At 46.8% G+C, this 27,958-nt stretch overlaps 1 protein-coding gene and 1 pseudogene across 1 annotated transcript in view; one reads left to right on the top strand and one right to left on the bottom strand.

The window, feature by feature from the left end:
* The window catches only part of LOC139159289 (uncharacterized), a 30,053-nt gene extending 28,502 nt beyond the window's left edge, over positions 1-1,551 (bottom strand). The window contains 1 exon segment of the mRNA XM_070736617.1: positions 1,096-1,551. The gene's annotated coding sequence lies outside the window, so the exon portion shown is untranslated.
* A 3,580-nt stretch (positions 1,552-5,131) lies between these two features.
* On the top strand, positions 5,132-27,830 carry LOC139160094 (GTPase IMAP family member 8-like; annotated as a pseudogene).
* The last annotated feature ends 128 nt before the right edge of the window (positions 27,831-27,958 follow it).

The following is a 27,958-nucleotide window of genomic DNA, read 5'->3' on the forward strand; positions in this document are numbered from 1 at the left end:
CGATTTTGACCAAATCTGGAAAGAAACGGTACAGTTGGTTGGGCAAAAAAAATTAGATTGAGAAATAAGAAGCAAAGGGCGGATGATCAAGCAAAGCAAAGAGAGAAGAGCAAAGAGCGCCGCGACTTGCGACACTCCCCCCCGCCCTTTCTCCGACCCCCCCCTTTCTCCTCCCAAGACTTTCGCTTTCTCTGTTTCGACCATCAGCTGTTCCCACTGATTTGGTTTTCCTGGGGGAGCGGAGGGGAAATGGGGGGAGAGGGAAACGCCCCTCCCTTTGAATTTTTTAAACAAGATTTTTGGGAAGGGGGAGGGCCGTGTGCCCTTTTCCCTCCGGCTGTATGGCCCGGGGGAGGGGGGACACCCGAGGGAAGGGGGAGGGCGCAGGGCAAAGCGGGGAAGAGGAGAAAGTGGACGCCTCCTCTCTCTCTCGAAAGAAAGAAGGGAGGGAGGGAGGGAGAGGGGGAGGGAAGCAAACGAAGGAGAAAGAAAGAAAGAAAGAAGGGAAATAAATGAAGGAGAAGGAAAGAGAGAGAGAGAAAAAAGAAGGAAAGAAAGAAAGGAAAAGGAAGGAAAAGGAGGGAAGGGGAAAGAAAGAAATGGAAGGAAAGGAGGGGAAGGAAGGAAGGAAAAAGAGGAAGGGAGGAAGGCAAGAAGACAAAAAGAAAAGAAAAGAGGAGGGAAGGCAGGAAAGAATAAAGGAAAAGAGAGAGAAAGAAAAGAGTGGAAGGAAGGAAGAAAAATGGAAGGAAAAGAAGAAAAAGGAGGGAGGGAGAAAAGGAAAGAAAGAAAGAATGGAAGGAAGGAAGGAAGGAAGAAGTGGCAGGAAAGGAAGGAAAAGGAAGGAAGGAAAGAAAGAAATGAAGAAGAAAGCTCTCTCTAACACAGAAAGCCCCCCCCCCCTTCCCGAGAGGCACCCCCCTACCCCCTCGAGCCACTTCCGTAGAGTCTTCTCCGCGAGGAAGACTGCGCCCCTTTTGTGCGGCTGGTCGGGATGCTTAGTCGCCTCGGGTTAGGGTCCCCCCCGGGAGATTCTCTGCCCCCTTACCCCACCTGGGAGGACCCCCACCCCTCCCCCTGCTCCCACTCTCCCACCTGGGCTGCTGCGTCGATTCCCCGGCTGGCTCTGGAGCTCCCCCGTGCGCCTGGCAGGATCCGCCAGCTGCTGTGCGCCTGACCGGGCGGGGAGGGGGGGGGGCTTAGCTCTACCTCGCTCCTCCTCCCCCCTCCGCTTTATTTGTCAAGTTTGACCACGTCCCCTTGTTTTCGCCTGCCTCGAGGGTGGGGCGGAGTTGCGGTGGCGCAGCCGCGATCCAACCTGCCCAGAGGAGGGGAGGGGCTCAAAGATCTCCGGGGGATCCCCCCTCCTCCTCCCCCTCCCCCGTTTTGTCCTGACTTGGGGGCGCGGGGCGCTTGGAGACCCTGCCCGTTGCGTTCTTCCCGATGCCCGACGGGGGTGGGAGTTTACACAACGGGGGAGCGTTGGATCGCAACGTTGCTGAGCAACGTTGTGTTGAACGGGGAATAGTTGTCTGTCTTTCCATTCTCTCTCTCTCTCTCTTATTCTTTTTCTTTCTCTTCCCCTCTGTCCCTCTTCTCATTCTCTCTTTCCTCTCTCTCTCGTATTCTCTTTCTCTCCCCCTCTCTCCTCTTTCTTTCTCTCTTATTCTTTTTTTCTTGTCATTCACTCTCTCTCTTATTCTCTCTCCTCTCTCTTCTGTCTCTTTTCCCTCTTTCTCTCTCTCTTATTCTTTCTCTTTCTCTTATTCTCTCATTCTCTCTCTTTCTTTCTTTCTCTTCTGCTCCGCATCTTTCTTATTCTCTGTCTCTCCTGTCTCTCTTTTCTTATTCTTTCTTTTTGTCTTCCGCTCTGCCTTTCTCTTCTCATTCTCTCTCTACTCATTCTCTCTCTTTTCTCTCTCCTTTCTCTCTTTCTCTCTCTTATTCTCTCTCCTTTCTCTCTCTCTCTTTCTCTCTCTTATTCTGTTTTTCTTTCTCTTCCACTCTGCCCCATTCTCTTCTCATTCTCTCTCTATTCTTTCTCTCTTTCTCTCTTATTCTCTCTTTCTTTTTCTTTCTCTTCCACTCTGCCCCTTTCTCTTCTCATTTTCTCTCTCTCTACTCTTTCTTTCTCTTATTCTGTCTTTCTTCTTCTTTCTCTTCCGCTCTGCCTCTTTCTCTTCCCATTCTCTCTCTCTACTCTTTATCTCTTTCTCTCCTATTCTGTCTTTCTTTTTCTTTCTCTTCCGCTCTGCCTCTTCTTATTCTCTTTATCCTCTCTCTCTTATTTTTTCTTTTTTTTTCTTCTGCTCTGTGGGAGGGAGGGGGAGAGGGGGGGAAGAGATGAAGGAGAAAGAAAGAAAGAAAGAGAGAGAGAGAGAGAAACAAACAAACAAACAAACCTCTCTTTAACACAGAAAGAATCCCCAGCATCCAAACAACTTCAGGGGTCCCGCTGGACTAGATGACCTTCCAAGGTCCCCTGAGAACAGCGCCTTTGCTTTCCGGAATTCGAGACGGATGCAACAGATGTAGCACGGAACTGGAATCGCCAGGCAATTCCATCATTTTCAAGCCTAAACTAGATTTGGATGATATCGGGTCGGCGTTCGATTCGAGCAGGCCGAATCTGCGAACCAGGGGCCAAACAAAAGACATGAAGGACTTTCTCTTTTCCCTGTTATCTGTCTACGTCCAATTCAAAGTTCTTGGGGTTGTTTGTACCGCGCACCAATCTGGTCTTGCCACCGTCGGCAGGCGGCTTCCTGGAATCAAAGGCCAGGGACGGGGGGGGGGGGAGGGAGGAGTTGGTGGAGTGGGGAGATGACAAACAGACGATTGACACCAGCAGGTGTACATCACGGGATATTTGGGGGGGCTTGACGGCATAACGGAGAGCCAGACAGCTCAGCGTGTGCCGTCAAGGTCGGGCTTCCTGAGAAAGGATGTGAAACCACCTAAACATTCTCAAAACACCTCGGCGGACCATTATTGACTGAAGATGGACTGGTCATGGGGGGGGAGGGCAGGTGTAGAAGGGGAACTTTCGGTATCCTTTGTGGGTGGGGGGATTCGGTTCCGCCCAACTTTACCGCCAATCGGCCTACTTTTCTTTTAAAAAAGAAAGGACCAATTGTTTCAACCAAAGGGGAGCCACGCATCCAAATCGGCTGGCAGAAAATGTTGAGGCAGCACTGTGGCTTACAGGTTGGCATTCTCACCCCCCAATCGGGAAGTTGTGAGTTCAATCCCAGGTAGAGGCCGGCGAAAGGGTCTCTCTCACGCTTGGGTAGGGGGGTTGAACTAGATTAGTGATGGCAAACCTATGGCACGGGTGATGACACGCAGAACCATATCTGTTGGCATACAAGCAGTTGCCCTACCTCAGCTCCAACATGCATGTGTGTGCTGGCCAGCTGATTTTTGGCTCGCACAGAGGCTCTGGGGGGGGGGGGGTTTTGGGTTCCAGAGAGCCTCCAGGGGGATGGGGGAAGGCAGTTATAGTTTTCCTCGGCTCCAGGAAAACTTTTGGAGTCTAGAGAGGCCGAAATACAAGCTTACTGGGCCTCCAAGGGGACTCCCGCATGCTCAATAGTGTACACACATGCTCTTTTGGCACCCGAAGGAAAAAGAAATTGCCATCAATGGACTAGATGATTGACAAGGTCCCTTCTGGTAATGATCCCGGTAAATCACACCCTCCCCCCCCACCTCATTGGAATAGAAGAGGATGAGCTGGATGGGACCTCCGGAGGTCTAGTCTGACCCCCAACTCAAGTGGGCGAATCTATATCTGATCTGACCCCCAACTCAAGTGGGAGAATCCATATCAATTTCAGATGAGTGACGTCTTTGAAATTTTCCAAAGTCTTAACCTCTCTTCTTTCCTTCCTTCCTTCCTCCCTCTTTTCTCTCCTTTCGTCCATCATTTCCTCTCCTTCCCTCCCCCCTTCCCTTCTTCTTTCCCTCCCATTTTTCCTTCTGCCCTCCCTCTTTTCCTGCCTCCCTCTCTTCCTTCTTTCCTTTTCTTTCTTTCCTCTCATTTCCTTTCCTTTATTTCCTTTGCTTCCTTCCTTCTTTCCCATTGTTTTTTCTCATTCCCTCTCTCCCTGCCTTTTCCTTCCTTCTTTCCTTTCCTTTCTTCCTTTCTGTGGTTTCCTCTCCTTCTGTCTCTCCCTCCCACTTTTCCTTCTTTCCTTTTCCCTCCTTTCCATCGCTACCGCCCACCTCCTTCCCTCTTTTCCTTACACCCTCCCACCTTCCCTTTTCCCCCCTCCCTCCCTCTTTTACACCTTTCTTTCCTCTCCTCTCCTTCCTCCTTTCAGTTTTCCTCTCCTTCCTCCCCCTTCCCTTCCTTTCCATTGTTTCTTCTTCCCTCCCTCCCTCCCTTTTCCTTTCTTCTTTCCCATCCTCTTTCTTCCTTTCTGTGGTTTCCACTCCTTCCATCTCTCCCTCCCACTTTTCCTTCTTTCCCTTCCTCTCCTTCCTTCTATCCTTACCTCCCTCCTCCTCCCATTTTTCCTTCCATCCTCCTTCCCTCTTTTCCATTCATTCCTTTCCTCTCCCTTCTTTCAGTTCCTCCCTCCCTTTTCTTTTCCTTCCTCTTTCTCCTCCCTATTTCCTTCCATCTTTCCCCCCGCTTTTCCTTCCATCCTCCTTCCCTCTTTTCCATTTTTCATTCCTTTCCCTTCTTTCAGTTCCTTCCTTCTTTCCTTCCTCTTTCTCCTTCCCTCCCTTTTCCTTCCTCTTTCTCCTTCCCATTTCCTTCCTTCCCTCCCTCTTTTCCTTCCCTCTTTTCCATCTTTCTTTCCCTTCTTTCATTTGTTTCCTTCCTCCTTTCTTCCTTCCTCCTTCCTTCCCCTTTTCTTCCCCTTTCTCCTCCCTTTCTCCTTTCTTCTTTCCCTTTCTTTTTCCTTCCTTCCTCCCCTCTTTCCTCTTTCTCCTTCCTTCCTTTCTCCTTCCTTCCTTCCCTCCCTTTCCTTCTTTCTCTTCCCTTTCCTTCCCCCCTTCTGCTTGAGCGCCGGTGGGGTGGGCTAGATGACCCTTCCAACACTAGTAATCTGTCTAATCCCACCCCCCTCCCACCCCCCTTGGCTCGCCCCGCCCAGATCCGCTCTCAGGGACAAACACCACCACCCCGCGCCGCGAGGAAGGAAATCTTGCGGGTATGTGTGTTAACCCCGCCCTCCCCCTTCCTCAGCCCTTCCCCCTCAAGCCCCCTCCCCCTCACGGCAGCCCCGCCCGAGCCAAGAAAGGGGAAGTTTCTCCCCCCCACCACAAGGCGCCGAAGCCTTCCAGCCGCCTCTTAAGCCCGCACGCCTCACTTTCTTCTCTGGGGGGGAGGAACATCGTCCGGCAATTTCGCTTTCGCTTCCCCCCCCCAAAGCAGGAGCCCTTTGCTCGCCCGCCCCGAAGCGCGCAACGTTTTCTCTTCCCGCATTTGCGCGGATCCCGGAGACGAAGGTAAGGTGCAGGGAGGGGGGTGCGTCTGGGGGATTTTTTTGGGGGGGGGGAGGAAGGAAAGGGGGGATAGAAGGAAGAAAGGGGCGAGGGAGGGGCTATCCCAACAGTCTGAGACCCTCCCAAGTCCCACCCCCCACTCTTTGTAGTTAAGATCTCCGGGAGGGGGATCGCCCACCTCCCTCCTTCCTTTCCTTTCTTCCCTTCTGTCCTTCCCTTTCCTTCCTTCTTCCTCCATTCCTTCCTTCCCTCCCTCCACTTCTTTCCATTCCTTCCTTCCTTCTTTCCCTCCCGTCCTTCTCTCCTTTACTCTCGCCTTCCTTTTTTGCCTTTCCTTTTCTTTCATCGCCTTTCTCCTTTCCTCTTTTTCATTTCCTCTCTCCTTCCCTTCCTTTTTCCTTTCCTCTTCTTCCTTTCCTCTCTCCTTTCCTTTTCTTTCCTCTCTCATTCCTTCCTCTTCCCTTTTTCCCTCTCTTCTTCCCTTCCCTTTTCTTTCCTTACCTTTCACCTTTCCTTTTTCCTTTCCTCTCTCCTTTCCTTCCCTTTTTCCCTTTCCTTTATCATTCCTTTCTCTCCCTCCCTTTTCTTTTCTTTCATTTCTCCTTTCCTCTTTTTCCTTTCCTTTCCCTTTCCTTTTGTCCCTTCCCTCTTCTTTCTTTCCTCTCTCCTTTCCTTTTCTTTTTCTCCTTTCCTCTCCTTTCTTTCTCCTTCCCTTCCTCCCTCCAAAGCCAAAGGGGGTCTGCCGCCACTAGATCGCTCTGCCTTTCCCGTTCAGAGGCCCCCTGAGGGGGTAGATCCACTTCCTACACACACACACACACGCCGGATTTAGCAATAGCATTTAGACTGCTCTACCGCAAAGGACAGAGGGCTGAATCAACCTTGAGCCTGTGAGGAGATCCGAACCGTCGAACTCCAGCCAGCGGTCAGCCGAAGGAGCCCGCGGCGCTGCGCTCTAGCCACTGCGGACCGAGGCTCTTTGCCGGATCGTTGTTTTTTTTCCCCCTCCTTCTAGCCTTATGCAGCCGGCGGAGGAGGAGGAGCCGAAGGGATCCCAGGAGATCAACTGGATGGCCTCGGCGATGGGAGGAGCCCCGGGCCAGGTATGCGGAGGTACCTCCCCCCCCCTGAAAAAAGGAAACACCCTCCCCTCCTTTGGCTCGAGGGTGGGAGCATAGGGCCGCCGAGGATTCTTGCTTTGGGTCCGGAGGTTGCGAAGTTGTGGCTAGGAATGGGGCAGGACTTTGGGGGGGGGGGCGGAGGAAGGGGGAAATGGGAAGGTTAGAGTTGGAGTTAGTTTTAGGGTTAGGGATAAATCTAGGGTTAGAGTTAAGGTTAGGGTTAAATCTAGTGTTAAATCTAGGGTTAGGATTAGGATTAGGTCTAGAGTTAGGGTTATGGTTAGGGTTAGGTCTAGGGTTAAGTCTGGGTTAGGGTTAGGGTTAGAATTAGGTCTAGGGTTAGGGTCCATGTTAAATCTAGGGTTAGGGGTAGGGTTAGGGTTAGGGTTAAGTCTAGGGTTAGGATTAGGTCTAGGGTTAGTTAGGATTAGGTCTAGGGTTATGGTTAGTGTTAGGGTTAGGGTTAGGTCTAGGGTTATGGTTAGGGTTAGGGTTAGGGTTAAGTCTAGGGTTAGGGTTGGGGTTAAGGTTAGGTCTAGGGTTAGGGTCCATGTTAAATCTAGGGTTAAGTCTAGGGTTAGGATTAGGTCTAGGGTTAGTTAGGATTAGGTCTAGGGTTATGGTTAGTGTTAGGGTTAGTGTTAGGTCTAGGGTTATGGTTAGTGTTAGGTTTAGGGTTAAGTCTAGGGTTAGGGTTGGGGTTAAGGTTAGGTCTAGGGTTAGGATTAGGGTTAGGGTTAAATCTAGATTAGGATTAGGTCTAGGATTAGTATTAGTGTTAGGTCTAGGATTAGGGTTAGGGTCCGTGTTAAATCTAGGGTTAGGGGTAGGGTTAAGGTTAGCATTAGGTCTAGGGTTAGGGTTAAGTCTAGGTTAGGATTAGGATTAGGTCTAGGGTTAGGATTAGCATTAGGTCTAGGGTTAGGGTTAGAGTTAGGGTTAGGGTTAAGGTTAACGTTAGGTCTAAGGTTAGGGTTAAGTCTAGGGTTAGGGTTAGGGATATCAGAGCTTGCATTTGCGGAAAATAGTCTGTTTGTGCCCAAGAAGCAAACCAGTCCAGTCCAGCCCGCCCACCAACCCAACCAGCCACAGACCAGTAGAAATGGAGTTGAAGTCTTCAATGAAACACAGCAGCAGTAGGAAGTTGTGGGAAAATATATTTACTTCTTTATATTACTACTATTACTGCTGTCTGTACTATACATACAATAAACTAGTATCTTACTAGTTTACTTGCTACAACTGTCTTAGTTCAATAACGCACAGAAACCGACTTTTACAGCGTTACAAAGCATACTTCCACAAACAGCAACAGTACACAGCTAACAGCGAACAGAGAGAGAGAGAAAGCAGGGAGCTCTTGCCTAGTTAAATACTTTTCACATAATTTCTAGGTTGCTGCATGCTCAACTGCCTCTGAATGACTCAGCATTCTTACCTGAGGCCTACTTTCTGCATTATGATATTACGTAGGGATTTTTAATTTCTGGCAAGGGGTAAGTCTAGGGTTAGGGTTAGGTTTAGGGTTTTGGTTAGGGTCAAGTCTAGGGTTAGGGTTAAGTATAGGCAGTGATGACAAATTTATGGCACGCGAGCCATTACCCTAGCTCAGCTCCAATTGTATGTGCATGCCAGCCAGCTGGTTTTGGGCTCGTCCAGAGGCCATGGAATGGCATTTTCGGCTTCCAGAATGTCTCCACAAGGATGGTGGAGGGCATATTTGCCTCTGGAGCCTGGGGAGGGCGAAAAACCGGCGTTTGGGAAATGGGCTGTTTCAAATCTCCAGAGGGCCTCCGGGGGAGGCCATTTTCACCATTCCCTGGCATTGAATTGTGAGTGTGGGCACTCACGCATGCACGATAGCACATGCACAAATGCTTTTGGCACCCGAAGAAAAAAAGGTTCACCATCACTGGTCTAGGGGTAGGGTTAAGTCTAGGGTTAGTGTTAGGGTTAGGATTAAATCTAGGGTTATAGTTTAGTCTAGGGTTAGGGTTAGGGTTTAGTGTTTAGTCTAGGGTTAGTGTTAGGGTTAAGTCTAGGGTTATGGTTTAGTCTAGGGTTAGGGTTTAGGGTTTAGTCTAGGGTTAGGATTAAGTCTAGGTTTAGGGTTAGGGCTAGGGTCAGGGTCAGGGTGGGGGGCAGTGAAGGAGGTTTGGGAAGGCCAGACACCAATTCAGAGAAGGGGGGCATACAATTATTATTATTATTATTATTATTATTATTATTATTATTATTATTATTATTATTATTATGTCAGTATAACACAGCAAATGAGATCACTATGCTGGATTTTGTATTTCATCACCAGTCGGGCACTTTCCAAGCACCTAGGACTGTGTGGTGTAGCGACGAATTATGTTTGCCAATCCTAGTAAAGCGGCCTTTTGCTTTTTTTTTTTTTTTTTCAATTTTTTTATTATTTTTCATAAAAAACAAACAAATACATACAAACAATGAACATAAAGTGGGGGTGTATTTCCCCCGCTTCTTATGAAAGTATACATTCAAATATAGAAAAAGAATACATAGTTAAATATATGTTAACTATTATATAAAAAAAGGAAAAAGGTTAATAAATTTGAGTTAAAGTTTTGCAAATCTTAATATGGGTGTTAGTTAGGATTAGTGTATCATAATTACCAGAAAAAAAAAATACATTTAATATAATCCTAATTACTATAGTAAAGTAACATCAAACCTTCAGTCCAAACAGTAAAACTAAATTCAATTGTTATACTTCGAAATTCTTAGTATGTTGCTTATATTTATACATACACTACTATATCATAATCATTAAAAAATCCTTTTAAACTAATATTAATATTATTATCACCTAGGTAAAAACTAATACAAAAAAAAATAACAACAACTATAGATATATCTTATTTTTTCTTATCTATCCATTTATAAACATTGTTCCATGTTTCATAAAATTTAGTATCCTCTTGATCGTTTAATCTTCTTGTCATCATATCCATTTCAGCGCAATCTAATATCTTAGCTATAACCTCTTCTTCCTTGGGGATTTCCTCCCCTTTCCAGTTTTGCGCATATATTATTCTAGCCGCAGTTAATATGTGTATAATTAAGTAAAAAACTTCTTTCTTATAGATCTGATTTGTGACACCTAGTAAGTACAATTCCGGGGTATAATCTATATCTTGTTTTATTATTTCTTTTAATATTTTTTCAATCATCTTCCAATATATTTTTGCTTTGCCACATGTCCACCATTGATGATAGTAAGTTCCTATATCCTTCTTACATTTCCAGCATATTGGGGATGTTTTGGGAAACATTTTTGCTATCCTATTTGGTGGGAGATGCCATCTATAAAACATTTTGATTTGGTTTTCTTTTAGGGAAACTGATTTAGTCATTTTCCAATTATTAATCCACACCTTCTCCCATGTGTCTATATCTATTTCCTTACCAATATTTCTACACCATCTTATCATAGTATCTTTTAAAGTCAACTCTATATTTTTATGAGCAATAAGTAATTTATATATTTTCCCTATCATTTTTGTTGAATTAGCGATTATTAAAGTAGTTAAAGGATTCTTACTTTTATTAAAAATATAAAGAGTTTTGTCCTTCTGATATCTAGATCGGATCTGGGCATAGTGCCACCAATCTATTATTATCCCTTCTTCTTGTAGTTCAATTCTAGATTTGAGCTTCATCTGGTCATTTAATAGTTCTTTATATCTATAAGTTATTTTCTTGTCCTTTATAGACTTTGGATGCGTTATTGCTTCTAAAGGAGCTAACCAATCTGGAATGCTTAAGAAATGATTCTTCTTTATGTCTTTCCATACTTCTAATAAGTATTTCCTTAATGTATGTCTTTTAAAATATGAATGGTTTTTGTCTTTATCATACCATAAAAATGCGTGCCATCCAAGCATTAAATCATGTCCTTCTAGGTCAAGTGTTCTTTTGTTATCTAAGATTATCCAATCTCTAAGCCATGTTAATGCAGCAGCCTGATAATATAGTTTCCAATTTGGAAGGCCAAATCCTCCTCTTTCTTTAATATCTTCTAAACAATTCATTTTTATCCTTGCTTTTTTACCTTGCCATATAAATTTTTTAACTAAGTTTGTTAAAGTTTTTAAAAAGATACCCCCTGGGTTTATTGGTATTACCTGAAAAAGAAATAAGACCTTGGGTAAAATGTTCATCTTAATTGTTGCAATTCTTCCTAAGAAAGATATTTTCAAATTATTCCACATTGCTAAGTCTTTTTTAATTTCTGCTAATAATTTCATATAATTATCATTTTTTAATGTTATTGTTTTCGCTGTTAAATTTATTCCTAAATATTTTACCTTTTTTACAGTCTTTATTCCAGAAATGCTTTCTAGTTTAGTTTCTAGTGTTTTATTCATTATTTTTGGTCAAGTAATGTGTTTTGCTTTTATTTATCTTTAGACCTGCTACGTTTCCATATTGTTCAATGGTTTGTAGTAAGGTAGGAACTGTTATAGTCGGTTCTTCCATTATAAACATTAGATCGTCTGCAAAGGCCTGGAGTTTGTAGGTTTCATCTCCTACGGTTAAACCTTTTATTTTAGGGTCCGCTCTTATTTTAATTAATAAGGTTTCAAGGGTCATAATAAATAACAATGGTGATAAAGGGCATCCTTGGCGAGCCCCCTTGTTTATGTCAAGTATTGGTAATTGACTGTTATTCAATATTATATTCGTTGTTTGTTTTGAATATATGGTGTCTATTAGGTTAACAAATTTTGGGCCAAATCTCATTTTATTTAATTGCATTTTTATAAATATCCAATTAACGTTGTCGAAGGCCTTTTGAGCGTCCAGGAACATTAGAGATGCCGTCTTATCTGAGTGTTGTTCATAGTACTCTAGTATATTTATTACAGTTCTAATATTATTTTTAATTTGTCTCCCTGGAAGAAACCCATTTTGGTCTTGGTGTATTATTCCGTTTATGACTCTTTTAAGTCTCTCTGCGTAAATGGCAATAAAAATCTTATAGTCTACATTTAATAATGATATAGGCCTATAGTTTTTAATTTTTTCTGGTTCTGTACCCTGTTTATGTATTAAAGTTGTCAGTGATTCTGACCAAGATTTGGGGATTTTTCCCTCAAGTCTACATAAATTAAAAATTTCTAACATATGGTTTCTTATTATTTCGTTGTCTATCTTGTACCATTCTGCAGGTATGGCATCTGGGCCTGTGGCCTTGTTATTTTTCTGTTTTTTAATTGTTATTAAGAGTTCCTCCATTGTTATTGGTCCATCCATAGTGGCCTGTTGATCTTCTGTTATTTGTGGTAAATTTGAAGCCTCTAAATAGTTAAAAACTTCATCTTCACTAACATTATCTTTGGCATAGAGATCTTTATAAAAATTATACACAATGTCTGCCTTACCTTTTGTATCATATTTTACTTTGCCGTCTTTATCTTCTAATTTTTGGATTAATTTTGATTGACTCTGTTTTCTAAGTTTATACGCTAACCATCTGCCAGGTTTATTTGCATGTTCAAAATATTGTTGCTTTGCTCTTTTGATCTTTTCAGTTAATTGGTTTTGTTCTATAACTCTAATTTTATGTTTAATTACATTTATTTCTGTCTTTAGATCTCTGTTCTTAATGTGTTGCTGCGATAATGATTCTAATTGTTTTAGTTCGTTTGTTAATTGTAAGTACTCTAATTTCTTTTCCTTATTGTGTTTTGCTGTATAGGATATTGTTAAACCTCTTATATATGCTTTGACTGTATCCCATAAATTCTGTGGAGTAGTGTCTGATGTTTTATTAATTTCAAAAAATATTTTTAATTCCTTTTCGATCCAATCCTTATATTTCTTATCATTTAATATATACCTGTTCATCCGCCAATTGTTCTGTTTATTATTCGTCGTCATATAGACCACTATTGGGTTGTGATCAGCCCATGTATTAACGTCTATCTCGACCTCTCTTATTTGTTCTGCCACCGTTTTTGGTGCCCATAACATGTCAATTCTCGTCCAAATTTTGTGAGGATTGGAGTAAAAGGTAAATTGCCTTTTATGAGGGTGTCTTTCCCTCCAAATGTCGCTTAGTAATAATTCCGCTTTCATTTTTTGAAAAGTGCTAGGTAACAAATTTCTTCTTGTTTTTTTACCTTTCCCCCTTTTTTTATTACTTCCCCCTCCTGAGTGGTCTAATTGTCTATTCGCAATAGCATTGAAGTCACCTATTATCAATATATTATCAATAGCTAAATCTATTATTATTTGGTGTAAATTTTTATAAAATGTCATTTGGTCTTCATTGGGAGCATAAATAGAAACAACCACTAGAGGTCTAGGTTCAATATCTACTTGTACAATCAGTATCCTACCCTCTTTATCCTTATATATTTGTTTGGAATTTATAGAATTCTTAACATACATCACTACGCCTCTTTTTTTTTGGTCTGCTAATGCAGCATACATTTTTCCAATTTTGGGATTCAACAGTAATTTTTGGTTATCTTTTTTAATATGAACTTCTTGTAGTATTGCGATCTGAACATTTTGATTTCTAATTTTAGAGAAAATTTGCTTCCTTTTTCTTGGTTCGTTAAGTCCATTAACATTTACGGAAAAGATTTTTAAGTCTTTATTCATTGTCATTTAATGGGTTTTTTGGTTTCTCGCTGAGGTTGAACTCTTCTAGCGCCTTGGTCCTGCTCTATTACTTGAGCAGTTGCCCCCAGGTTTTCTTCTTGCTGAGTTGGTAATTTTTCCCCTGGTTGCTGTTGAGCTAGTTGTAGTTGGACCACTTGTTGCTTACTTGCGTGGTCGGAGTGGCCAATACCACTCTGTTCAAGAAAGTACATGGCTTGATCTACGTTTTCCAGTTTGTACCTTGTAGAACGCCATGTCAGAGAAAGGCCTTGTGGAATAAGCCAACGGTAAGTGATGTTTTCTTTGATCAAAATTTTAGTTAGAAAGTGATAATCTCTTCTGTTTTCTCTGACGCTTCTTGGAACTTGCTTTAGTATCTTTATTTCTACTCCTTGTCGTTGGGGCGGGGAGTTTCTTGAATGATGAAGTATCTCGTCTCGTAACGCCTTTCTTGTAAACTTGATATGTATCTCTCTTGGGAGGTTGTGCCGACGGATATAGCTATTCGAGATTCTGTATACTTCATCGATTTCTCTCTGTAAAGCTATGGGGTCCTCTTGAAGTATAGCTCCAATAATTTCCGCCATAGTCACTTTTAAGTCTTCATCTTTTTCCTCTTTTATATTCTGAAATCGAAGTCCGTACGAAGCTCGTTGCATCTCCAGCTGGATAATAGATTCATCATATCTTCTGTATCTCTCATCGGCTCTCCCTTCAAGATAATCCATTCTTTTCTCATTTTTATCAGCTTGTTCTTCAACTTTTTTAACTCGGTCATCACTTTCTTGGAGTGTTTGTTGGATCTGCTTTATCTGGTCTTTCATCTCGCCCATATCAGCTTTCATTTGGGCCATCTCCACTTTAAATTCTGCCAAATCAGCTTTTATGGCTTCTCTTTGTTGTGTTGCCTCCTCCTTTATGGCTTCTCTTTGTTGTGTTGCCTCCTCCTCCTCCTTTATGGCCTCGTAAAGCGGCCTTTTGCAATTGACAGATGGAGATTTTGTCAAATGTCCGCTGAGATCCTTTGGCACTGCGCCCAGCGTGCCAAGTACCACTGGGACAACTTTCACTGGCTTATTATTACAGTAATACCTCATGATACAAACTTAATTGGTGCCAGGAGGAGGTTCGTAAGGTGAAAAGTTCGTAACACGAAACAAAGTTTCCCATAGGAATCAATGGAAAAGCGATTAATCCGTGCAAGCTCAAAATTCACCCCTTTTGCCTCATTTCCGCCGGCATTCGGATTTTGTTCGGGTGTGGGTGAAGGGGGGGGAGACGGGGGGAGACAGCGCAGGCTGCCCGGAGGGAGCCTCGTGGGTGGATTAAGGGAAAAGTCAACTGTTACTGTCCGGCTTGCAATGACTGGAAGGGAAGGGAGGGAAACGCACGGGCGGTTTGTACGTGCGTCTTCTCTGATTTCCTCCCTCCCTCCTTCCCCCTCCTGGCCTCCCTCCTCCTCCTCCTCCTGTATTCCGCCTCCCTCCCAGCCTCCGGGCCACATTCTCCGTACCGCCGGCCAGCTGTCATCTTCTAAAGAAGCAAGAAGAGGAGGAGGAGCTGGGCGCCTTCCTCCACCACCTCTTCTTGCTTCTTTAGAAGATGACAGCCAACCGGCGGCGCGGAGGGTGGGGATGGTGTGCGTGTGTGGAAAGGGTCAGCGGGAGAACTGGGGGGAGCCCTGGCCACTGCCCCATGGAAGGGACCCGGCTGGGAAGCTCCCGAAGGTGTGGGCTGGGGTCTTTCCGGGAGAGCAAGCAGCAGGCGTGGGCTGGGGTCCCTCCAGTTCTCCCGCAGACCTCTTCCACACATCCCGATTCCTGCAGCCTCCGCGTTTTTCTTTCGGCCTCGGGCTGGAAAGGGGGAGCTAAGCCAGCCCAGCGACTTTTTACATTGGGGAGATGTTACCAGCCCAGCGGCATTGATTCCTCCCACCGCTTAGCTCCTCCCATCCACCCAGAAGCCGAAAGTTCTGGCCATTGTTCACCAGCCTCCACGTTTTTCATGTTTGCATCCTGGGCGGGCGGGCGGGCGGGCGAGGAGGCGCGACCGACCGGCTCAGGCTCCGGCTAGGATGGGGCGGGCAGCGGCTGGGCGCAGCGGCGAGGGTGCGTCCGACTCGGGGCTGGCGGCGCCCGACACACCGGGGAACATCAGCTCAGCGGATCAAGCCCGGCTCCTTTTGGCCCAGCATCCCGGGCCAAGCGGTTGCCTTCCGTCACTGAGCCTGGCTGGCCCGGAAGATCGTAGCGCGCGTTGGCTGCGCCGGCGAGGGAAGCCAAGCCGGCGCTTGATCCGCTGGCTTGGCTTCCCTCGCCGGCGCAGGCAACACGCGCTGCCATCTTCCGTCACTGAGCCTGGCTGGCCCGGAAGATGGCAGCGCGTGTTGCCTGCGCCGGCGAAGGAAGCCAAGCGGCGGCGACATTGCTGCCGGCTTGGCTTCCCTCGCCGGCGCAGGCAACACGCGCTGCCATCTTCCGGGCCGGCCAGGCTCAGCGGATCAAGCCCGGCTCCTTTCGGCCGAGCATCCCGGGCCAAGCGGCTGCCTTCCGTCACTGAGCCTGGCCGGCCCGGAAGATCGCAGCGCGCGTTGGCTGCGGTGGCGAGGGCTTGCGCTGGAGGGTGGAGGAAGCGGCCATGGGAGGGCGAGCTGCCTCAGGGAGGAGGATCGGGCGGGACCAGGTGGGGGCTGGAATTTCTCCGTTGGGAAGAAGCTCAGCGGATCAAGCCCGGCTCCTTTCGGCCCAGCATCCCGGGCCAAGCGGCTGCCTTCCGTCACTGAGCCTGGCTGGCCCAGAAGATCGTAGCGTGCGTTGGCTGCGCCGGCGAGGGAAGCCAAGCCGGCAGCAACGTCGCCGCCGCCACAGCCAACGCGCGCTATGATCTTTTGAGCCAGCCAGGCTCAGTGACGGAAGGCAGCCTCTTGGCCCGGGATGCTGGGCCGAAAGGCGCCGGGCTTGATCCGCTGAGCCTGGCCGGCTTGGATACCCTCGCCGGCGCAGGCAACACGTGCTGCCATCTACAGGGCTGGCCAGGCTCAGCGGATCAAGCCCGGCTCCTTTCGGCCCAGCATCCCGGGCCAAGCAGCTGCCTTCCGTCACTGAGCCTGGCTGGCCCGGAAGGTCGTAGCGCGCGTTGGCTGCGCCGGCGAGGGAAGCCAAGCCGGCAGCAACGTCGCCGCCGCCGCAGCCAATGCGCGCTACGATCTTCCGGGCCAGCCAGGCTCAGTGACGGAAGGCAGCCGCTTGGCCCGGGATGCTGGGCCGAAAGGAGCCGGGCTTGATCCGCTGAGCCTGGCCGGCTTGGCTTCCCTCGCCGGTGCAGGCAACACGCGCTGCCATCTTCCGTCACTGAGCCTGGCTGGCCCGGAAGATGGCAGCGCGTGTTACCTGCGCCGGCGAAGGAAGCCAAGCGGCGGCGATGTTGCTGCCGGCTTGGCTTCCCTCGCCGGCGCAGGCAACACGTGCTGCCATCTTCCGGGCCGGCCAGGCTCAGCGGATCAAGCCCGGCTCCTTTCGGCCGAGCATCCCAGGCCAAGCGGCTGCCTTCCGTCACTGAGCCTGGCCGGCCCGGAAGATCGCAGCGCGCGTTGGCTGCGGTGGCGAGGGCTTGCGATGGAGGGTGAAGGAAGCAGCCATGGGAGGGCGAGCTGCCTCAGGGAGGAGGATCGGGCGGGACCAGGTGGGGGCTGGAATTTCTCCGTTGGGAAGAAGCGGCAATGGATCATCCGTCTACCTCTGTCGGCTGCTCCGGGCCACAGGGGTGAGGGGCGCTGCTCCTCCGGTCGCCCGGTTCTCTCCTGCCTCCCGCGCCGATCGAAAGGGGCTGGAGCGGCAGAGCCGAGCACACCTTCCGCCCTTTCATCCTCGCCCCCGTGGCCCGGAGCAGCCGACAGAGGTAGACGGAGGAGCTGCCCCAAGTCCTCGGAGAGGGGCAGCATACAAATCTAAATAATAAATAAATAAATAAAATCCATCGCCGCTTCTTCCCAGTGGAGAAATTCCAGCCCCCACCTGGTCCCGCCCGATCCTCCTCCTCCCTGAGGCAGCTTGCCCTCCCATGGCCGCTTCTGGGAGTGGCCCGGAGCAGCCGACAATGTTGCCCGCTGCGTCGGGCGCCACCAGCTCCAAGTCGGACACAGCATCGCCGCCACCGCCGCCGCCCCCAATCGCTGCCCGCCCCGTCTCGCTGCCCGCCCCGTCTCGCTCGGCCGGCCCAATCCTGCGCCTCCTGCTTCTCCCCCCCAGCCAAAAATACAAAGGCGGTCTGCCGCCGCCCGCGGAGCAATGGGAAGCTGAAGCCGCCGGTGGTTTCAGACTCCCTTTGCTCCAGGCTGCTCCGCCCTGCCTGTCATGCGGCGGCAGACCGTCTTTGTGTTTTTCGCTGGGGGGGGAGCAGGAGGACCTTCCTGACTCCCTCCCCCAGCGCCGGACCTCCTGCCCTCCCTCCCAGACAAAAACCCAAAGTGGCCTCCCGAACCCGAACATTTTCCGTCTTACCAACCTGCCACCGCCGCCGAGAAGTCCCGCCGCCCGGCTGTCACCTTTTAAAACAGCCGGGGGGCTTCCCAGCAGCCTCCCGAAGCCGAACGCCAAACCTGAACATCCGGGTTCGGCTTCGGGAGGCTGCTGGGAAGCCCCCCGGCTGTTTTAAAAGGTGACAGCTGGGCGAACGCCGAACCCGGAAGTTCGGGTTTGGGGTTCGTAACATGAAAAAAGTTCGTAAGAAGAGGCAAAATTTTTAAGAACCCCGGGTTCGTATCTCGGGTTGTTCGTAAGACGAGGGGTTCGTATCTTGAGGTACCACTGTATTATATAAAGCCCTTCATGGCATGGGACCAGAATATCTCCGGGACCACCTTGTGCCGCATGAATCCCAGTGACCGGTTAGGTCCCACAGAGTTGGCCTTCTCCGGGTCCCATCAACAAAACAATGTTGTCTACCGGGGCCCAGGGGACGAGCCTTCTCTGTGGCGGCCCCGACCCTCTGGAATCAACTCCCCCTGGAGATTAGGACTGCCCCCACCCTCCTTGTCTTTCACAAACTCCTCAAAACCCACCTCTGTCATCAGGCATAGGGAAACTGATTCCCCTGGGCCGTTCTGCTTTATGTATGGTCTGTATGAGATGTATGATTGTTTTTTATATTAAGGGTTTTAAATTGTTTTAATGTATTGGATTTGTACTGTTTCTTGTGAGCCGCTCCGAATCTTCGGAGAGGGGCGGCATACAAATCTAATAAATAACAATAACAACAACAGCAACAATAATAATATTGCAAATTTCCCCGGGGCAAAAATTGATGGGATTCTTGTTTCTTCTCTCCTTCCCCACTCTCTCTTTCTCTCTCCCTCCCTTCCACACTTTTCCTCCCTCCCTCCATCTTTCTTTCTTTCTTCCCTTCCTTCTTTTTTCTTATTCTTTCTTTCTTTCCATCTTTTTTTTCTCCTCCCTTCGGTAACCGTAACCCTTTTCTTTCTTTCCTCCTTCCCATTCCTCCTTTTGCCTACCTTTCATTTTCTTCCCTCCCCCTTTTCCTTCCTTCCCTCCCCCTCTTTTCCATTCTTCCTTCCCTCCTTGTGTTAATTCCTTCTTCCCTTTCTTTCTTTCCTTCCTTCATTCCATCCTTCCTTCCTTATCCTCCTTTTCTCTTTTCTTCCTCCCTCCTACCCTCTTTCTTTCTTTCTTTCCTTTTCTCCTTCCTTCTTTCTTAGTTTCTTTTTTCTCCATCCTTTCTTCCCTACTTTTTTACTCTCCTTCCTCGCTTCCTTCCTGTTCCTTCCTTCCTTTCCTTCCTACTTTTTTCTTAGTTTCTTTCTTTCCATCCTTTCTTTCTCCTTCCTTCTGTTTTAATCTCCTTCCTTCCTTCCTCTTGCTTTCTTTCTTTTCCTTCCTTTTTTCTTGCTTTCTTCCCCTCCCTTCCTTCTTCTTTCTTAGTTTCTTTCTTTCTTTCCATCCATCATTTTTCCTTCCTTCCTTCTTTCTTACTATCCTTCCTTCCTTTCTTCTTTCTTTCTTCTCTTTCCTTCCTTTCTCTCCTTTTTTACTCTCCTTTCTTTCTTTCTTTCTTTCTTTCTTTCTTTCTCTCTCTCTCCCTTCCCAACCCCTACCAAACCTTGCACTGCATCTCTGCTATTCAATCAATCAATCAATCAATCAATCAATCAATCAATCAATCAGGGTAGAGCCAGAAGGGACCTCAGAGGTCCTGTAGTCCAACCCCTTCCTCAAGTCTCCTGTCTGACCTGCTTCCTGGTTCTCTTTCAGGGGCCCACGGAGAACCACGGAGCCGAAGCCGCAAAAGAAGGTAATGGTCCCTGGAGGTTATCTAGTCCAGCCCCCTGCTCAAACAGGAGACCCATATAGAATCAGAGAGCTGGAAGGGACCATGGAGGTTGTTCTGGTTTCTGGTAGAAATTTAGCAATTACAAATAACTCTTATTAAATGCATTATTTCATGAATAAAGAAACTCCATTTTTCTCTGCTTTTCCGGAATTCAAGGATTATCAGGGAAATGAACATGAAAATTAACAATCAAAGCAAGAGCATCAATGTCATGAACATCCATCCAAACAGTGGAGTCAGGCCCGCCTCCAGACCATTCCACCTGGTATTGGAGACTGTCGTTGAGCCAACGAGAGTCGCGGATGCTAGTAATGTCCAAGCGTTGTAGTGGAATGCGAAGGGTGGTGTCTGGATGGGAGGGAGCAGGACCAGCAGGGCCCGGGAGTGGGGCCCGAAGTGGAGAGTCAGGGGAGACTGGCAGCAATAGTGAGCGATGAAAAACGGGATGCACCCACATGGAAGAAGGTAGAGTCAAGTGGTATGTGACAGGATTGATGACCTTTTCAACAGGGAAAGGCCCAATGAAACGTTGATCCAGCTTGCGGTGAGGTTCAGAAGAAAGGTATTTGGTAGAAAGCCAAACTTGATCGCCAACAGTTAATGGGGGAGTGTCTCTGCGGGAACGGTTGGCAAAGCGTTTGTAGTCTTCTTGGGCTTGAGTTAAGGAACGTTGGACGAGTTGGTGAACGGCACGTAACTCATTGAGAAAATCACCAGCACGTGGAAACTGCAAATCAGCAGGAGTGAGCAGAAACAAGCGGGGATGGAACCCGTAGGTGGTGCAAAACGGTGTGGTCTGCGTAGAGGTATGTTCAGAGTTATTAAAGGCGAACTCAGCTACAGAGATATATTTGGACCAATCGTTTTGTCTGTCGTGAAAAAAACAACGAAGGTATTGTTACAGGATGCCAATAACTTTTTCGGTGCCCCCATCGGTTTGGGGGTGATGGGTAGATGCCAGGGAAATCTAGACTTGGAGAGAGGTCATGAGTTCTTTCCAAAACTGGGCGGTGAATTGTGGACTGCAATCGGAGACGATGTTGTCGGGTAATCCATGGAATACGGAAGATGTTTTGGATAAATAGCTGTGATTTTGGCTGTAGGAATTTGACGACACGCGATGAAATGAGCCATCTTGGTTAACATGTCCACTACTACAAATATAGCAGTGAACCCTTGGAAAACAGGTAAGCAGGTGAGGAAGTCTATAGAAATGGTACCCCAGGGTCTTTCAGGTGTAGGTAAAGGTTGCAATAATCCCAGAGGGGGTCCGGCGGTGGCTTTGGCTTGGTGACAACGGATACATGAGTTAATGTAGGTACTGACATCATGGCAGAGTCTGGGCCACCAAAAGGTATGAGAAATGAGGCGTAGGGTTTTGAAGAGGCCAAAATGGCCAGCAGCAGGATTATCGTGACACTGGTTGAGGATGAGACCTCGGAGTGGACCTGCAGGAACGTAGAGCAGGTCACGGTAGCGGAGCAAGTCCTCAGCGATGGTCCATGGAGAATCAGGTTCTAGATCTTGTTTCCTTTGAGTGACAAAGGAGTTTTGGCATTGCACTTCCCAAATTCTTTCGCGAACATCTACCGCAGTGTGGGCGGCTGCGATCGACGCTAAAGGCAGAATGGTATGAAGCGGCGCAGGTTCGTGGTTGTTGGTGTATTCAGGTTTGCGAGAGAGTGCGTCCGCTTGTGTATTGTCCCACTTACAAATGTAGGTAATACGGAAGTCAAATCTGGCAAAGAAGAAGGACCATCGGATTTGTCACTGGCTTAGCTTCCTGGCAGTTTGGAGAAATTCCAAGGTTTTGTGGTCAGTTCTGACCTGTACTTTGTGATGGGCTCCTTCCAGGTGATGTCGCCAGGTTTCAAAAGCAGTCTTGATGGTTAAAAGTTCCTTTTCCCAAATGGTATAGTTCTGTTCGGGAGGTTTTAATTTCCTAGAATAATAGGCACAGGGAAATAAAGGTCTGCCACCTTGGCCTTGTTGGAGAATACAGCTCCTACTCCAACCCTTACAGAATCAGCAAGCTGGTAAGGGCCCTGGAGGTCTAGTCCTGCCCCTACTCAAGCAGAAGACCCATATCAGAGAGCTGGAAGGGACCCTGGAGGTCATCTAGTTGAACACATTGCTCAAGCAGATCGATATAGAATCAGAGAGCTGGAAGGGACCCATCCATCCGTTTATCATCCATCTCTATTTCTGTTTCTTTATTGCCTACCATCTATCTCTAACTCTTGTCTATCATCTATCTATCTATCTATCTATCTATCTATCTATCATTCTCTCTTGCTCTCACTCTATCCATATCAATCTATCTATCCATCTCTATCACTATTTATCATCCATCTATCTATTTCTGTATTGTCTATCATCTATTATCTATCTATCAGTCTATCATCTATTTATCTCTATCTCACTATCTCTATTGTCTATCATCTATCTATCTCCATTTCTCTATCATCTCTCTCTCTCTTCATCCATCCATCCATCCATCTATCTGAGTCCTTTTTGTAACGCCATTATTATTATTATTTATTATTTATTATTATTTATTAAATTTGTATACCGCCCCTCTCCGTAGACTATTCCAAACCCGCAGGGGACTATTCAGAATTCCGGCTGATCCTGGTTGGAAGGTCGGGGGTCGGGAAGAGCGCTACGGGGCAACACCATACTCTGCACAGAGGCATTCAAGTCCACCTTGACAGCTAACACCACCACCGTAAAGGTCCAAAAGGAGCAGGGGACCTGGAATGGGAAGTTAATTTCGGTCATTGACACACCAGCTCTTTTCGATTCCGATGAGTTGGAGAAATCCCTGGAAGAGGAGCTGGAAAAGTGCCGTCAGCTGTGTCGATCGGGTCTCCATGCCATCCTTTTGGTGATCCAGGTGAGGTGCTTCATGGCCGAAGACATGGCGGTTGCCGAGCGCATCCGGAAAATTTTGGGGGATGAGTCCACCAATCACATGATCCTCCTGTTCACACCGCAAAGAGGAACTAGGAGGGGAATCCCTGGCAAAGTACCTCGAGGAAGCCACCAACAAAAATCTGCACACCCTGTTGGACAGCTGTCGCAGACGCTTCTGTGGGTTCAACAACAAGGCCGAGGGAGTCAAGCGAGATGAGCAGGTCGATGCACTGATGGAAAAGGTGGAGAATATCATCATGGAGAATCAAGGGAAGCCCTTTGTCATCCCAGAAGGTGCAGAAAAATCTAATCCTCTCTCAAAAATGCAGTGGTACCTCTACCTAAGAACACCACTCTTACAAACTTTCCTAGATAAGAACCGGGTGTTCAAGATTTTTTTGCCTCTTCTCAAGAACCATTTTCCACTTACAAATCCGAGCCTCTGAAACTGTAACAGGAAAAGGCAGGGAGAAGCCTCCGTGGGGCCTTTCTAGGAATCTCCTGGGAGGAAAGAGGGCCTCCACCCTCCCTGTGGTTTCCTCAATTGCGCACATTATTTGTTTTTATATTGATTCCTATGGGAAAAATTGTTTCTTACAAACTTTTCTACTTAAGAACCTGGTCACCGAACGAATTAAGTTCGTAAGTAGAGGTACCACTGTACTTAGTTTGGGGGAAAAGATCAAAATGATCAAAAATAAATATTGAGGTAGATCATTTCTGGGAAGCTGGTTCCTCCGCTTTTTGGATGACCCCTTTTTTTCCATCTTTCCCTCTCTGGTGACAACCAGATAGATGATAAGGGAGCTGTAGGGATTGCCCCAGACAGGCCCCAAAATATGGCAGCTGCAACAGGGAAGCAAGCCAGGAGGATTGAAGCGGACAAGCGAGCGAGGGAGCTGAGGAGGGAAGTGGGCGAGCAAGTGAGAGAGACGAGGGGAGCAGGCAAGGGAGCGGGAGAGCCAAGGAGCGAAGATGGCCTGCGAGAGTGCCAAGGAGCAAAGTGAGCGAACGAGTGAGAGTGCCAAGGAGGGAAGTGGGCAAGCTAGCAAGAGCCAAGGAGTGAAGCAGGCAAGCGAGAGAGCTGAGGAGCGAAGCGAGCGAGGGAGTTAGAAAGCTGAGGATAGAAGCAGGCAAGCGAGCGAGAGAACCAAGGAGGGAAGCAGGCAAGCAAGCGAGAGAGGGACGTGGGCGAGTGAGCAATAGAGCCAAGAAGTGAAGCTGGTGAGCGAGAGTGCTGAGGAGTGAAGCAAGCGAGCAAGTGAGAGTGCCGAAGAGCGAAGTGGGTGGCTGAGTGAGTGAGAGCCGAGGAGCCTAGCAGTCAAGCAAGAGAGCTGAGGAACGAAGCGAGCGAGGGATGGAGAGAGCCAAGGATGGAAGCAGGCGAGCAGGTGAGAGAGCAGAGGAGGAAAGTGGGCGAGTGAGAGAGAGAGCTGAGGAGGGAAGCAGGCAAGCGAGCAAGAGAGCCGAGGAGTGATGTGGGCGAGTGAGCGAGTGAGAGCAGAGGAAAGAAGCAGGCAAGCAAGCGATAGAGCAGAGGAGGGAAGTGGACAAAGCAAGCGAGAGAACTGAGGAGGGAAGCGGGTGAGCGAGTGAGAGAGCCGAGGAGGGAAGGTAGCGAGCAAGGGAGCCAAGGAGGGAAGCGGGTGAGCCAGCAATAGAGTCAAGGAGAGAAGTGTGCGAGCGAGAGTGCTGAGGAGAGAAGCGAGCAAACGAGCGAGAGTGCTGAGGAGGGAAGCAGGTGAGCGGGCGAGAGAGCTGAGGAGCGACATGGGAGAGCAAGCGAGAGAGCCGAAGCGGGAAGTGGGCAAGCAAGAGTCTGGATTATCCGGCATTTTTGGCCAAGTTTAATCTTTGCCAAGTTTCACAGGCATTTTCTGTCGGTCTTACATTAAGAAGCTGCACTTCTTCAATAGTTAACATCGATGTGGCCTTGGCTTTCTCATTCAAAATTGTTTTGAGCTGGATCCCCATCTGCAGGTGGAGTTACAATAGTGTCCCATAACCCTTCTCTTACAAACCAACTTTGTACATCTATCTATCTGTCTGTCTGTCTGTCTATCTATCTATCTATCTATCTATCTATCTATCTATCTATCTATCTATCTTATCTATCAATCTGTAGTATCTTTTAAAAAAATAATCTTTATTAAATTTCTACATATAAAAACAGTCAAAATATACAAAGAAGAAAAGAAAGAGATGAGGAAAAATAGACAGACAAATCCGCTTAGAGCATATTAAAAGTTCAGTAGTAAAGACATAATTTGTCAACTATATTGTTGATTATCGCTCAGTTCCTGATGTTAGGTATTGATGTCTAGTATGTGGAATTGTGTATTTATTTTCTTTAGTTCTGTACACCATATTTGTATTCATTTTGGGTATTTTTGAGGAAGGTACGAGTTTATTTTTAGGGGTTTTATGTTCCATCGATTTATGGTGCAGTGTTTCTATATTTTTATTATGTTTGGGTAAGAAAAGAAGAAGTGTCTGGTTTTACTATTCTATTAGCTTTATAATGTATTTTTTCTGTGTGATCCATTTGTACCAACTTTCCCCTATTTTGTAAAATTCGGATTTATCTTTTTCCTATAGTTCCAAAGTCATTTTAGTCATTTCTGCACACTCAAGGACCTTAATTATGAAGCTTAAAGTTCTGCTTTCCAATTTTGTGCATGTAGTAATCTTGCTGCCATTATAATATGGAGGATTAAGTATTTATCTTCGTTTTTAAATTTCTGCCTTGCAATACCAAGAAGGAAAAGTCCAGGTTTTAAGAGGATTTGTCTGTGCCACAATTTGCTCTAGATAGCTTTTGATTTTGCATCAAAAAATTTTAGCAACTGGGCAAGTCCACTATAAATGGTAGTAGGCTCCTGTTTCCCTTTTGAATTTCTAACAAAGCGGTGAAACGTTTGGGTACATTTTGTTGAGTCGTGCCGAGGGGAGATGCCAATGGTAAAACATTTTATATAGATTTTCCTTGTATGATGTTGCCAGAGTTAGTTTGTGTTCCAAATTTTTCCCATTCTGCTAAATTTATGGAATATCCAAACTTTTGAGACCAAGATATCATCGTTCCTATCACTTCTTCGTCGGCCGTATCGTGAGTAAAAAGTCATATATTCTGGAAATTGTTTTTTTGTCAGTGCCTAAAAGAATCTTATCTAAGAAAGTGTTGTTTTGGAAGCCGTATTTAGTTTTGTCTTCTTTAAATTTGGATCGAATTTGTAGGTAGGTCGACCATTCCAGGTCTATTCCTTTTTCCTCAAGGGTTTGTTTAGGTATCAGATCTTCTTGTTGGTCTAAAATTTGTTCATATGTTACTATTTTTTCGGGGTCTGTCTATCTATCTATCTATCTATCTATCTATCTATCTATCTATCTATCTATCTACCTCTATCTATCTATCTATCTATCTATCTATCTATCTATCTATCTATCTACCTCTATCTATCTATCTATCTATCTATCTATCTATCTATCTATCTATCTATCTATCTATCTATCTGCATCTATTGCCTGTATCTCTATCTCTCTATTGTCTATCACCTCTTTATCTCAATTCCTTTTTCTAACATCGTCTTCTAAACTCACAGGGGAGGACAAAGAACGGCGGCTGATCCTGGTCGGAAAGTCGGGCGCTGGGAAGAGTGCTACGGGTAACACCATACTCCGCACAGACGCGTTCAAGTCCATCTTGATGGCCAACACCACCACCAAGCATGTCCAAAGGGTGCAGGGAACCTGGAAGGAGAAGTCAATTTCAGTCATTGACACGCCAGCCCTTTTCGATTCCGATGAGTTGGGGAAATCCCTGGAAGAGGAGCTGGAAAAGTGCCGTGAGATGTGTCGATCAGGTCTCCACGCCTTTGTTTTGGTGATCCAGGTGGGACGGTTCGGGGTTGAAGACACGGCGGCTGCCAAGCGCATCCAGAAAATCTTTGGGGATGAGTCCACCAATCACACAATCCTCCTGTTCACCTACAAAGAGGATCTGGGAGGGGGAATCCCTGGCGAAGTACCTCGAGGGGGCCACCAACAAAAATCTGCATACCCTGTTAGACAACTGCCAGCAACGTTTCTGTGGGTTCAACAATAAGGCCAAGGGAGACGAGCAGGATGAGCAGGTCCATGAGCTGATGGTGAAGGTGGAGAATATCGTGGAGAATCGAGGGGCCTATGTCATCCCAGAAAGTGCCAAAAAATCAAATTTTTTCTCAAAAAGGCCTAGTGTGTCGGGAATATTCAAAAAGCTTAAAAATAAACACTGAGGTCAATTGTTTTGGGGAACCTTGGCTTTTGGGATGACCCTCTCGTCCCTCTTCTCTTCGGTAACAGCTGGACCGGCGGGAGAGATGCATGTAGATCCTTGGACATGTGTGTATTCCTGTCACACACACCCCCCCCCCCCCACGCGGCTGGCAAGTCAGTCACAGGAAGAGAGACCCGTCTGGGTTGCCAAGTTCGCTCCCACCTCCGTGGGGGATTGTCCGGGATTCTCTTTCCATGCAACAGGGCAGCCCTGTGGTCAATCCTGGTTCTGTCCTTTCCTCCCGTTTGCTTCCATTCTCTACTGTCCTCCTTTCATTTCCCTTTCCCTTCTCTTTTTCCTTTCCTTTCTCCCTCCTTTCCTTTTATTTCTTTCCCTCCTCTCTTCTCCTTCCTTTCTTTTCTTTTCCTATCTCCCTTCTTTCCTTTTTCTTTTCTTTTCCTTTCCCTTCCTCTCCTCTCCTCCCTATCTATCTATCTATCCGCTTTCCCTTTCCTTTCTCCCACCTTTCCTTTCCCTTTTCTTTCTTTTCTTTCCTCTCCTCTCCTCCCCTTACTTTCCTTTCCTTTTTCCTTTTCTTTGTTTTCCTTTCTCCCTCTTTTCCTTCCTTTTCTTTCCTTTCTTTTCCTTTCCCTTCCTCTCCTCTCTTTCCTTTCCTTTTCCCTTCCTTCCTTTCCTTTCCTTTCCTTCTGTCCTTTCTCTTCTCTTCCCTTCCCCTCCCCTCTTCCCTTTGCTTCCTTTCCTCTCCTCCACTTCCCTTCCCTTTCCTTCTGTTCTTTCATTTCATCTGCTTTTTGGACAACCTCCTCTTCTGTCTTCCCTCCGGGTTCTGGAGACCGCTGATGTAAGATCCAAAAACGCACAGCCCAAGTTTTGTTTAGTTATCAGTTGGTGTGAATGGGGACCTTTGTGGGTCTGCTTTCCATTCTTTTCCTCTTTCCTTTCTTTCCACAACTGAAACTCTTCGGGCAAAAAGATGGAAAGGTTTTGGGATGGGGATATTGGAGAAAGAATGTTTATCTGGGTTTATCGATGCCTCCTTCTCTGAAATAAATGAGCTTTCAATAATATTTAAATTGTCCGCTTATTGGGGGGAATGGGTGTCTTTAGGAGCCATCAATCAATCTGTGAACAATTGTGGGGTCCTCCTCCTTCTGTACTCTGCAACCCCCCACCCTTCTGGAACTGATGATGTTAC

This window comes from Erythrolamprus reginae, chromosome 2 (assembly GCF_031021105.1).
Source record: "Erythrolamprus reginae isolate rEryReg1 chromosome 2, rEryReg1.hap1, whole genome shotgun sequence".
NCBI classification, from domain to species: Eukaryota; Metazoa; Chordata; class Lepidosauria; order Squamata; family Dipsadidae; genus Erythrolamprus; species Erythrolamprus reginae.